Below are 13074 nucleotides of genomic sequence, written 5' to 3' on the forward strand. Positions count from 1 at the left end.
CAAATGTCCATCAATCAATGAGTGGATAAAGAAACTGTGGTATATATCTACACAATGGGATACTACTCAGCTATAAAAAGGAATGAATTAACGGCATTTGCAGCCACCTGGATGAGGTTGGAGACTATTACTCTAAGTGAGGTAACACAGGAATGGAAAACTAAACATCATATGTTCTCAGCAATGTATGGAAGCTAAGCTATGAGAACACAAAGGCATAGAAATAATACAATGAACTTTGGGGACTTGGGGAGAAGGGTGGGAAGGGACTGAGGGATAAAAAACTACAAATAGGGTACAGTGTGTACTGCTTGGGTGATGGGTGCACCGAACTCTCACAAATCACCACTAAAAAATTTACTCGTGTAACCAAATACCACCTGTACTCCAATAACCTATGGAAAAAAAACTCTGAAAGCAAATTAAAAATAAAAAATTAATAAAAATAAAGCTATATGTCTTCTGAAAAAAAGAACTAAATGCAATCTTACTTCTTAATTAAAAGACAAAGAATTACAAGTCCTTAAGGTAGTAAATTTATTCCTGTGAATATGTGAGCAGAGATTCAACTTTACCTAATTAAATTACAGAAAGAGACCCCTCCTTGATCAGATTGACAAAGAATGAAAATAAATGCTAATTACCAGTGCTGCTAAGAGTGCAATAAAACTTTCACTCTTTAAAAAAAGTGGGGGGCTGGGGGGATCCAGGCACGGTGGCTCACACCTGTAATCCCAGCAATTTGGGAAGTCAAGGCAGGTGACTCACCTGAGGTCAGTGGTTTTAGAACAGCCTGGCCAACACAGCAAAACCCCACCTCTACCAAAAAATACAAAATAAAAAAATAGCCAGGCATGGTGTTGTATGCTTCTAATCCCAGCTACTCGGGAGGCTGAGGCAGGAGAATCGCTTGAACCTGGGAGACGGAGTTTGCAGTGAGCCAAGAACATGCCGCTGCACTCCAGCCTGGGCAACAGAGCAAGACTCCATCTCAAAAAAAAAAGGTATTCCATGATCAAGTAGGATTAACAGGGATGAGAGGATGGTCCAACATACACATATCAATAAATATGATGCAGCACATCAACAGAATAAAGAACAAAACCCATGTGGTCATTTCTGTAGATACAGAAAAACATATGACAAATTCAACATCCTTTTGTAATTAAAAACTGTCAACAAATTAGTTATAGAAGGAATGTACCTCAACACAATAGAGGCTTTATATGACAAACCAACAGCTAACATCATAATGAATGGGAAAAAGTTGAAAGCTTTTCCCTTAAGAACTGGACCAAGACAAGGATTCCCACTCTCCCCACTTATACTCAAGATAGTACTAGAAGAGTCCTAGCAAGAGGAATCATACAAGAGAAAGAAACAAAAGACATCCAAATTAGAAAGGAAAAAGTTATATTGTCTCTCTTTGTGGACAGTGTGATGTTATATGTGGAAAACCCTAAAAACTCCACCAAAAAACTGAGAGACCAAAAAATAAATTTAGCAAAGTAGCAATATACAAAATCGACATACAAAAATCAATAGCATTTCTATACAGTAATGGCACATTTTCTGGAAAAAAAAAGAAGTCAAGGAAACAATCCCATTTACGGCAACTACAAAAAATAAAGCACCTTGTAATAAAATTGACTAAGGAGATGACAGATTGCAACACTGAAAACTATAAAACATTGATTGAATACATTGAAAAAGACACAAATAAATGGAAAGATAGTCCATGTTCATGGATAGAAGAATAAATATTGTTATAATGTCCATATTACCCAAAGCAATCTGCAGATTCAATGCCACCCCCTATCAAAATACCAATGACATTTTTCATAGAAATAGAAAAAACAATCATAAAGTTTGCATGGAACCAAAAAAAGACTCCAAATAACCATACCAGTCTTGCATCAAAAAAAAAGAAAAGAAAAACAATGCTCATGACATCACACAACCTGACTTCAAATTGTACTACAAAACCTATAATAACCAAAACAACATGGTACTGCTATAAAAACAGACACATAGACCAATGGAACAGAAAAGAGACCTCAGAAATAAAACCATGCATGTACAGCCAATTGATTTTCAACAGAGGTGCCAAGAGCACACAATAAGGAAAGGACAGTCTCTTTAATAAATGGGCTTGGGAAAACTGGATATCCACATACAGAAGAATAAAATTAGACTATTAGTTCTCACCATATACGAAAACAAACTCAAGATGGATTAAAGACTTAAATGTAAGGCCCAATACTATGAAACTAATAGAAGAAAAAATAAGCAAAAATCTCCATTACATTGGTCTAAGCAATGATTTTTTGAATAAGACCTCAAAAGCACAGCCAGCAAAAGCAATAATAGACAAATGGAATTGCATAAAACTGAAAAGCTTCTACACAGCAAGAGAAACAATCAACAGAGTGAAGAGATACCCTATGACACGCAAAAACATATTTGCAAAGTGTACATCCAATAAGGGACCAATATCTAAAACATATAAGGAGCTCAAACAACTCAACAGCAGAATAATAAATAACTCAATTAAAAAATGGGCAAAAGACCTGAATAAACATTTCTCAGAAAAAAGACATAAAACTGTCAACAAGTGTATGAAAAAATGCTCAACATCACTAATCATCAGGGACATGCAAATAAAAACCATGAGCTAACACTTCACTCTAGTTTGAATGGCTATTATCAAAAAAGTCGAGAAATAACAAGTGTTGGCAAAGATGTGGAGAAAAGGAACTATTTTTGATAATGTAAATTAGTACAGACATTATGGAAAACAGTAGGAGGTTCCCCCAAAAATTAAAAATAGAACTATCACATGATCATGATCCAGCAATCTCACTACTAGGTATATGTCCAAAGAAAATGAAATCAGTATATTGAAGAGCTATCTGCACTCCTGTGTTTATTGCAACACTGTTCACAATAATCAAGATATGGAATCAACCTAAGTGTTCATCAGTGGATGAATGAATAAAGAAAATGCGGTATAGCCCAGGCACAGTGGTTCATGACTGTAATTCTAGCACTGTGAGAAGCTGAGGCAAGTGGATTCATTAAGCCCAGGAGTTTGAAACAAGCCTTGGCAACATGGTGAAATCCCATCTCTACTAGAAGTACAAAAAATTAGCTGGGTATGGTAACCCACGTCTGTAGTCCCAACTATTTGGGAGGCTAAAGTGAGAGAATCACCTGTGCCCAGGAAGTTGAGGCTACAGTGAGCCATGATGGTGCCACTGCACTCCAGCCTGGGCAACAGAGTGAGACCCTGTCTAAAAAAAAAAAAAAAAAGAAAAGAAAGAAAATGTGGTGTGCTGTGTTGAAGGGGTGTGTGTGTGTATATATAATGAAATACTATTCAGTCATAAAAAAGAATGAAATCCTCCCATTTACAATAAGTGATTTCTCCCATCATTCATGCAACATGTTAGAAGAAATAAGTTCTAGTATTTTAATGCACAGTGTGGTGACTATAGTTAATAATAATGTATTGTATATTTCAAAATAGTGAGAAGACAGGAATTTGAATATTCCTTACTACAAAGAACTGATAAATGTTTGAGGTGATAGAAATGCTAATTTCCCTGATTTGATCATTACCTAATGTATCCATGTATTGAAGTGTCACATTATGCCTCAAAAATATGTACAATTATTGTGTGTCAAATAAAAATAAACCTTTTAAAATAATTTTTTAAAGAGCCAAGGAAATAAAATGGCACAGCCATGGGGGTCTTTTCTTCTAAGTAGCAGAAAGACCATGCCATTTATACAATGGTGAGGGATTTTTTTTGTTGTTGCTTGTGTCCTTGGTTACCATTAACTAAAGATTATGGGAGAAGCCATCCTTATTCATTGATGACCTCTCTCTAAAAAGGAAAGTAAAACGAAGTGTCAATATGCTCATTAGATTTCCACTTTAGGGATTTAGATGACAACATGCTTCTCCTATGGTAAGGAACTACATTTCAAAGACCCACTTTCTATAAACAAGGCTACAGATCAGTACTGTCCAATAGAACTTTCTATGAAAATGGAAATGCTCTATATCTGTAACTTTCAATAAGGTAGCCACTCCACATGCAGCTACTGAGCACTTGAATGGTGACTAGTATGACTAAGAAACTAAGTTTTAATTTTATTTAAATACGTAAATTTAAATTTAAACAACCACGCATAGCTAGTGACTATCTAAATAGCCAGTGCACCTAAACAGTGCCAATTTTACTTCTCAAAAACTCTTAGAAACCAAAGTCCTCACTAAAGAAAGGGAGAGAAAGACCTAGAAACAAGTTGTAAATGTAAGGTTTCCTGGACAGCCTGTGGGTGGAACTTACATCAAATTGCAGACTAATGGATTCTCAATGCTTCTTTGGTATTACTACCATCACACTGAAAAAAGAGCAAAGTTGTCAGTGGATGGCAACATTATACTTTTTATTTGGAACTGATATTCTTATGGTGCTCTGTATTGTTAAATATACACTCTCACGGGAGGTATCAAATTGAATATTCAACATGACTTCTCTGAGATTTGATTCCCACACACTGAATGAATGTTTTGGCTCTTGGGGGATGGTAGCATAAATATCTGAGCTTTATATCACCAACAGAGGATTCAAAAAGAAATCCAACTTCATTTTTGTGTCTTGCTTCTTTTAATTTCATTTTATTTTCTCCCTTCTCTCTTTCTTAATAGCTGGAGATGGATGGGGGAAACAATTAAAAATAAATGGCATGCTTTGGAGCAGCAATGAGCCTGACTCAATTTTTATGCATTTCTTTCAAAGGATCTTTTATGTTAAATTGCTTACTTGCTATCAGAGAAACTCACAGTGAACACAACTTAGAGATTCATCAAAATGACAAAACTGAGAATCTCCAGGGCAGGAAAAGGTCATCAGACTCTGCGCAGTGCTCTGCCTGTATGAGTCCTTCACAAACACTTTCAGGATGGTGATGCCTTTGTTCCCCTCTGTTCTGGTGGAAATGATTTAGTGAATGCTCTGCACCTTTCTCTCCCTTCAATGCCACCCTTGACCCCTCGCGCCCACCCTTTCACATTAGATCTTTTTGCTTCACTGGCCTTTCCGGATGAGGAAGAGTCTCACCAAATCAAGAATGTACCTTTTCAGAAGAGGTCAATTAGTCCTGGGGAGTAATGAGGACTAAGCTGACCTCTTCACTTTGACCATTGATTTAAACACTATTCACAGGCTCCAGGGCGCTAGTGAGGCAACTCTCTGGGAACCGATGAGGGACATCATCCTCCATTCCCATAACCCATGCCCAGTCACCCCAAAGAATCAGCCACCAGCCGAAGCTCCCTCCCACCCTGCTACATGGTAACCAAAACAAACCCCTTCTGTGTACATTTTCTGTAGCGTGTAATTGCCAACTGGTGACAAAGAAGAATGGAAAGGAAATGCATTAAGACAGCGCCGAGAAAATTATGGTAAAAAGGATTCTAAGGCCACAACCCTGCATGCCAAGAGCAAATTTTGTGGCATGGCTCATGCCTGAAGGTTGGACCATGCCCAGAGCTGCTTCCTAAGAACTCAGCACCTTTGCCCATGCCACACACACCACATGGGCCAGTTGTGCTCCTAAAACCATAGACTCTCAAGTCAAGAGACCTTGGAGGTTCTTGGAGTCTCACTCTTTCTCACGTGAGAACTCTCTTTTCAAATCCCCCAGAAGTGGCCACCCAGAGGTAAAGACATCACTATTTCCCCAGAATAGACCTAAATTGAACCAAATATTTTATGACGGCTATCATATAATCCTTGATTTTTATCATTTCTGTTCCAAATGAAATTTCCCCGTTTTTCTCCACTGTGAATTCAATCCTCATATGATATGATTTTGAGGTTCTTCCCTATCCTGGTCACTCTTACAGTCAAGGTCAGTAAGAAATTTCAAGCCGAGCCACATATGTACAGATGCCATCATCTGTCTCTAAATGTTTTGAGTTAGCAGAGACGAGTCAGAGGCATGTGAAGAGTATGAAGGTAGGAGGTGGGGGAAGGGGAGGTAGTAGTAGCTTTATCCTTTCTCTGAAGCAGCACTGAGAGCATATTAGGTTACAGTAGAAGCACATGGAGAGAGGAACAAGGTTTCCTGATGTGAAAGAGCTTCAGTCTTAGAAATAATCATATAATTTTTGAGCACCTATCAATCAAGATCTATTCCAGACATTTTGCATATATTAATCCTTACAAGAAGATAAGCCTTACTATTCTCACTTTATAATGAAAGGAAGGGGCTCATAGAGATTCAATGATTTGTCCAAGGTCATATAGCGAATAAGTGGTAAATAATGTATTTCTCTAAAACTTCCAACTTAGAATCATTTCTCCTGGCCAATGCCACATCCTGGAATTATACAACCTCTTGAAGCCCAGATGTGTTCTGTTTTAACTTTTCAGAGCCTTCCAGTCACTCCAGTTTGATCTGATTTTTCTGGGCTCAGATCATTATCTGCTGTGACCTTTAATTCCTTCCTGATTTTTCCAGACTTGCCTCCTCTGACCTTGGATATCTTCCTGATACCACAAGTCAGTCTGGGTCCCTAGTTTTCCCCTCATTGTTATGTATGCACATAACCCTTAGTGCTCTCAAGAGAAAGGGAGATTCCACATCCCTGAGTCACTGAGTCTATGTGTTCTCTTTCTTGCAAGTTCTTTGAAATGATCTGGGTGATCAAAGATGAAAGGAAGCTTTTATGGAGGTCTAGGCTTCTAGATGTCATTAGACGACTTTTAAATTCTCTAGATTTTTCTTCTAAATGTTTACATCTTCCTTCTTTTTTTGGTGATCTTTCCCAAAGAATCCAGTGTCCTCTGGATGTCTCCTGAATTGTTAGAAGGGGAAAAAAATGGAATAAGCATAAGCATCCAATTGCTTAAAGGCTGATTAAATGACTTTCAATGTAGCTCATTTTCAAATAATACAGCCTGAGTCAAATCTCCAGAGACCATTTTTAAGTTGTCCTGCTTGTGATACAATTCAGGTGTTTGAGAGCTGTTAGAAAATTCATATCAGAAATCCATTGAGGCTGACAATGGGTGTATTCTTACTGAAGAACCTCGTTCTCACTAACTGAAGAGTACTTTGTACTTGTAACAACTGTTTATAAACTAGAGCTCCACGTGGTCCAGTCTCTGCAAGTTATAGCATTCAAGTAAATACAGTCCTAGAACTATAAGTAATTAAAAGTAATTCCAATATTTTCTTGAATTTCTTAAAAGATGTCAAAGGAAAATCCATTTATAACCCACAATAATATTTCTTAAAGCCCTCTCTCTCCATTATTTTCCCTCTCAATATCAGTCTTATTTGCAACTTCCCCAAAGCTCTATATATTTCATTCCCAACCTTCAATCATAAACTCTTCCCTTAAAAACAATTAGCACAGACTTTCTCTTTCCTTTAGGTCTCCCCTACCTAAAGCTTTCCTGAGAACCACAGGAATCCATTCTGCCCTCACCTACATGCAATCCTGTAGTGCAAGATAGTTAACACTCCATAGTCAAACCTTCACTATGGGAACTAGGAGCTGATAGATAAATGTTTCCTTGTTTCTTCCCCTGCACATTTCATAAGCTTTTCACATTGTCCTAGAGACATAATTTGCAAGATACTTAGTATCCTTCAATAAAATCTTTTTTTCTTTTTGCTTGCAGTAGTTACAGTGAATTATGTTGTTTGCAACCAAGAACTATTTCCAATAAAGCTTCCAATAGCAGCTATTAGAGTTCCAGTTTCCAGGTGCTTCCCAACATTGGCTATTATCAATTAAAATAAGCAAATAGCATGAAATAAAACACCTTTTAGGGTCCAACCTTATAGGACAAGAAAAGCAAATAAGTTTCTCCAGAGTCCCCCAAGTTGAGCTAGCTTTTAACTGTGAGCTATAAACTGGGTGAGGATTCTCATATGAACCAGGGCTCATAGGAGTTTAGCTGGATGGCTATTTCCCTCTTTTAATTACTCTGATCATTTTGTATTATGACCCTCAAGTCTTATGGGATGTTTGGTGGAAAACATGATTTTGTAAAGCTTGACTGTTTCTGGTTAAATTAACTAGAGGAGGGATTTTTCTGTCATGCTGATTCCTTCTCAGTGATAACCTGTATCCAAAAGCATTTATCTAAATTTATTTGCCTCATAGCGGATTCTCAAATATGTGTACCAGAGTACCCCTAATAGCAGAGTAAATTCATTCTCTTGGGGGTCTGATGGTAGAAGAAGTGGCACAACTCAACTTTAAAGTATCTCTGAAATTTTGCTTTTATCAAAACATTAGTTTAAACCTTAAATTTTACTTTTGTTCCCTAAAATGCCAATGTCTACTTTTACATAAAAATAATAAATAGAATTACTCTCTAAGAGACTTCCAATTACATAAAATAGATGAAATAATACATTTGTCTTTGCTCCATCTCAAAATGCCATGAAAAATGTTAGGTTATATCAACCTAAAAAGAAAAAGAGATCAAAGAGATGCCAACCAAACTGCAGAAGATGGAAATCAATTGATTAAAACTAACCTAGGCCGGGCACAGTGGCTCACACCTGTAATCCCAGCACTTTGGGAGGCCAAGGCAGGAGGATTGCTTGAGTCCAGGAGTTCAAAAGCAGCCTGGGAAACATGGCAAAACCCCATCTCTACAAAAAATACAGAAATTAGCTAAGTGAGGTGGCACACGCCTCTAGTCTCAGCCACTCAGGAGGCTGAGGTGGGAGCATCGCTTGAGCCCAGGATGTCAAGGCTTCAGTGAGCTGAGATTACACCACTACACTCCAACCTGGGCAACAGCAAGACCCTGTCTCAAAATACAAACAACAACAACAACAAAAAAAAAACAAAATAACCTAGCAGAGTAGAAAAGTTAAGATTTCAAATGACAACAGAGGAGAATGCCAAGCAAACAAAAATTCAGATTTGGTACACAAAATTCTAGGTATGGCCAGGAATGGATGCACCTGTATCTCTAAAAGCAGAGTTGAAGACTGGGAAGAAAAGCAGAAGAAAGTGGTTGAAAGTCCATTTAGGGAGCACTTAGATCCCACTCCACCTGTGCTTCCAGGTAGCCCTCAATCCCTAATCTTAGAAGCAGATGGAAGGTTTACTTTATGAAAAAAATTAAAACAGAACGACTGAGCAACGGTTGACTGAGCAGACTGTGGGACGGAAGCCACCTACTGAAAAGAGAGGGATGAGTAAGACTCTACATGTTGAACATAACTACCTAGCCTTGTTCCTTCATGCAGCTCCCAAAATGCTGGCAGCCATATACTCCCCAGAAAATCTGACCCTAGAGAAAAGGCCTAAAGAAATGACATCTGTGAAACACCAAGTGAAAAATCCAGGTGACTGACCCCTGTTGCACAGCAAGGGCAGGATGGGAGCTATAAGCCTAGGGTGTGAGCAATGAAGAATTGTTTATAGATAATTTAAAACCAATAATTATATTGATTAAAAGTTGGTTTGCTTTTTATTATTACTCTGTGCGGCAGTTCTGAGTAACATGGCTCAACTTCAGTGAGACAGTACTCCTCCAAAAAAAAAAAATCTTTTCTGGATCTAAGTTTTGCAAGTGCTGTGACTATAATTGAGTATTAGCAACATAAATGTAAACTTCAACGTGGCACATTTTAGTGTTCTACCTGAAAGTTCATTCAGAAAACTCCCCATTATTCAGTCAATTTCCAACTAACACAAACTCAGCTGTATATGGTCCCTTTCAGAGTAAGTTCAAAGGGCCAAATTCTTCCACTTTGATTTCGCTCAGTCCATGTCTCCAATCCCTGTGGCACTACATATTCCTGTGTTTAAGCAGTAGATTAAAAAATAAACACCACCACCAAGTAATTGTGAAGAAAAAGAGTCCTTGAATTACTTAAGTTTGTCATTCTACATAATCACTTGGAGTTTTTATTTATGTTTACAAATTAAAGCAGTGACACAGAGAACTGTGAAGAATAATACTTTTGTTTAGCAATTGCAAAATTTATTTTATACGTAAAATATTTCACTTAATTTGAATAAAATCTTTAAAACAGAAATTTATTCTCCTTTCTATTAATTATTTTTCAACTAAAGAACTAACCAAAAAATAATAAATGATTTTATCATTACTGACAATAATTTTGTGAAATATGTACATATATAAACACATATATGTATTATAATAAATAAATGTATTCACACATGTGCACAAATTGATCTGTTCCAGATATCAAATATGCTAGGTACATCCCTGATTTGAACCCTACCTTACTCCTGTATCAGCACAGTCAGCAATGATCATCAGATACGTGAAATACAAAGGCCAAAATTAACCAAAAAGAAACTTGGATGAAACAGAGACCATGAAGAGATAGAAGGAAACTTAAACCTCAATCTAAAATTCTCAGAGACAAAAGAAAATATTGCCTTCTTGTTGAGGGATGATAAGAATAGCATATTATTTTAGAAAGAAAAGAAAGGAACTTTCTGAGCATAAGAAAGAATTGTTGGAATAAAAAATATGGAGACAAAAATCTTAAACAGACTAAACAGAAGGTAAAGTTGAGAAAATCTTAAAGGAAATGGGACCAAAAAATAACACAATGGAAAATAGGAGGGAAAAGGTTTTTTAAAATAGAGGATTGATTCGGATGGTCTGGCCTCCAATGGGCATTCCAGAAAGAACACCAAGTAAACAGATGGAAGTAAAAATCCGATAATATAGAGAACTTTCCCAGAACTAAAGGCCATGAGTTTCCAAATTGAAATGGCCTACCAAGTGCTCAGAACAATAAATGAAAAACAAACCACACCAAAGCAAACCACTGTGAAATTTCTAAATATTAGGAATAAAAAGAAATCCTAAGAAATTTCAGACAGAAAAACCAGGCATATACCAAGGGTCAGGAATCAATAAGACACTGAACTTTTCAAAAGCATTCTGAAATGAAGAAGATGCTGGAGCAATGCTAGCAATATTCTAACTTTTTAAAACATTTTAATCTAAAATTCTATCAGCAGCAAAATCAAGTATAAATGTACAATAAAAATATTTTCTGATGGCCAAGATCTCAGAAATATTACCTCCCATGTAACCCTATGTCAGAAAACTATTGATACATGGCTTCACAAAAATAAGACAGTAAACAGAGGCATGTAGAAAATAAGAAATATAGTCTCAGAAGAGCTGTAAAGAGACATCTAACAATCATGGGAATACTAAGATCTGCACCTATGCAGCTGGCCTGGAAATTCCCCCAGTTCAGATTATAACAGGAAAATGAAATACTCCAGAGGAAATATCACCAAGGAAAGAAGTGGAATCAATTTCTAAAACCATCTTCTCCTAGAGAATGTGGAAACTAATTAGTATAGGTGCATAACACTAGACAGATTTATTTAGAGAAAGAGATAATTTAAACTCCAAGAAAAAACACAGAGCTGGTACAAGAAAGAATTGTAGTCATGGTGAGCTGTGAGCAATATTTACATCAACCTAATAATGTAAATATTGAGTGCTAATTTAACAAATAATTATGACATAACTGCCATGGGTGAATGAGGCTGGAGAGAAGTTGGTGTGTTTATGAGTTGTATGAGTCCATTCTTGCATTGCCATAAAAAAACTAAGTTTCGTTAATTTATAAAGCAAAGAGGCTTAACCGGCTCACAGTTCTGTGGGTTGTACAAGCTTTGGCTTACGGGGAGGCCTCAAGGAATTTACTGTATTAGTCCGTTTTTACCCTGCTAATAAACGACATGCCTGAGTCTGTGCAGTTTACAAAAGAAAGAGATTTAATTGACTTACAGTGCCATGTGACTGGGAAGGCATCACAATCATAGCAGAAGGTGAAAGGCACATCTCACATGGTGGCAAACAAAAGAAGAGAGCTTGTGCAGGGAGACTCCCATTTTTAAAACCATCAGATCTTGTGAGACTTATTCACTATCATGAGAACAGCACAGAAAAGACCTGACCTCATGATTCAATTACCTCCCACCTGCTTCCTCCCACCTACGAGCCTGTAAAATCAAAAACAAGTTAGTTGCTTCCAAGATATAGTGATGGTATATGCATTGGGTAAATAGTCCCTTTAAAAGGGAGAAATCGGCCAAAACAAAGGGGCCTCAGGCCCCATGCAATTCTGAAATCCAGCAGGGCAGTAATTAAATCTTAAAGCTCCAAAAAAAATCTCCTTTGACTCATGGCTCACATCCAGATCATACTGATACAAAGTGTGAGTTTTCCAAGGCTTCAAGTAGCTCTGCCCCTGTGGCTCTGCAAGGTACAGTCCCCATGGCTGTTTTCATGGGCTGGCATTGAGTGCCTGCAGCTTTACCAGGCACACACTGCAAGCTGTTGGTGGATCTACTATTCTGGGTTCTGGATGACAGTGGTCCTCTTCTCACAGCTCCACTGGGTGGTGCCCCAGTAGGGACTCTGTGTGGGGGCTTCAGCCCCACATTTTCCCCCTGCACTGCCCTAGTAGAGGTTCTTCATGAGGGCTCTGCCTCTGCAGCACACTTCTGCTTGGACATACAGGCATTTCCATACATCTTCTGAAATCATAGCGGAGGCTCCCAAAACTCAACTCTTGCCCTCTGTGCACCCACAGGCTTAACACCATGTGGAAGCCTTGGCAGCTTCCAGCTTGTCCCCTCTGGAGAAGCGGCCCACAGGCTTAACACCATGTGGAAGCCTTGGCAGCTTCCAGCTTGTCCCCTCTGGAGAAGCGGCCCACAGGCTTAACACCATGTGGAAGCCTTGGCAGCTTCCAGCTTGTCCCCTCTGGAGAAGTGGCCTGAGATGTATCTGGGACACTTTAGCCAAAGCTGGAGCTGGAAGAGCTGGGATGCAGGGAGCAGTATCCCAAGGTTGCACCAGGCAGCAGGGCCCTGGGCCCAGCCCACAAAACCATTCTTTCCTCCTAGGCCTCTGGGCCTGTGATGGGAAAGGCTGCTGCAAAGCTCTCTGAAATCCCTTCCAGAAATTTTCCCCATTGTCTTGGCTATTAATATTCAGCTCTTCTTTACCTATG

This window comes from Mandrillus leucophaeus, unplaced genomic scaffold (assembly GCF_000951045.1).
Source record: "Mandrillus leucophaeus isolate KB7577 unplaced genomic scaffold, Mleu.le_1.0 Scaffold888, whole genome shotgun sequence".
Taxonomy (NCBI): domain Eukaryota; kingdom Metazoa; phylum Chordata; class Mammalia; order Primates; family Cercopithecidae; genus Mandrillus; species Mandrillus leucophaeus.